The 609-nt window shown below is 31.0% G+C and overlaps 1 protein-coding gene across 1 annotated transcript in view; it reads right to left on the reverse strand.

Annotated features, from left to right (window-relative positions):
• Positions 1–364, reverse strand: part of LOC107840408 (probable LRR receptor-like serine/threonine-protein kinase At2g16250) — a gene marked incomplete in the record, with an annotated part of 8,661 nt that extends 8,297 nt beyond the window's left edge. Inside the window, 1 exon segment of the mRNA XM_047395155.1 lies at positions 1–364.
• Between the last annotated feature and the right edge of the window lie 245 nt (positions 365–609).

Consider the following 609-nt stretch of genomic DNA (forward strand, 5'->3'; position numbering starts at 1 on the left):
ACTGTTTCTATATTTCTCTCTATACCAACTCTTTCAGTTTCTTTCAGTTGATGGGTAAGAGAGAAAATTAAATTAAAAATGGTCAAAAAAGAAATTGGGTTTTTCTCTTTTGTTAAAAAATAAAAGAGTAAGTGGTATGAATGAATGAAGAAAAAGAGAGCAGTAAAGTAGTAGATGTAGAGAGAGAAAGTGAACAACCTGGTTCTCTCTCTATTTTTCTGCTTGATTTTAATTGATTACTGTAATCTAGAAAAAAAAAATGTTTTTTCGACTAATCTGAATATCACGATTATAAAGAAAAAATCCTTTTATGAAAAATTATTTACCCTATCTAGCAAATAATGCTGACAGAAAGTTCCTAAAAAGCAATTTTTGTACCTTTTATGTTGCCGGAGGGTGGTCGGAAACTGGGGGTGGTGGGTTCACGAGGGGGGGGGGGGTTAGAGGGTTTAGTTGACCATCGGAAAAGTGGCAAGAAAAACAGCTAAGCTAAAAAAAAAACTACTTTAATTCTAAATTAGATTAGTATTATTAGTATTTACTTTAAGTTAATTACTTAATTTGGGTTTTTTCTCTCACTGAATCTTTCTTCTAATTATTTCTGTAATT

The sequence above is a fragment of the Capsicum annuum genome, chromosome 8, assembly GCF_002878395.1.
Source record: "Capsicum annuum cultivar UCD-10X-F1 chromosome 8, UCD10Xv1.1, whole genome shotgun sequence".
Taxonomy (NCBI): Eukaryota; Viridiplantae; Streptophyta; class Magnoliopsida; order Solanales; family Solanaceae; genus Capsicum; species Capsicum annuum.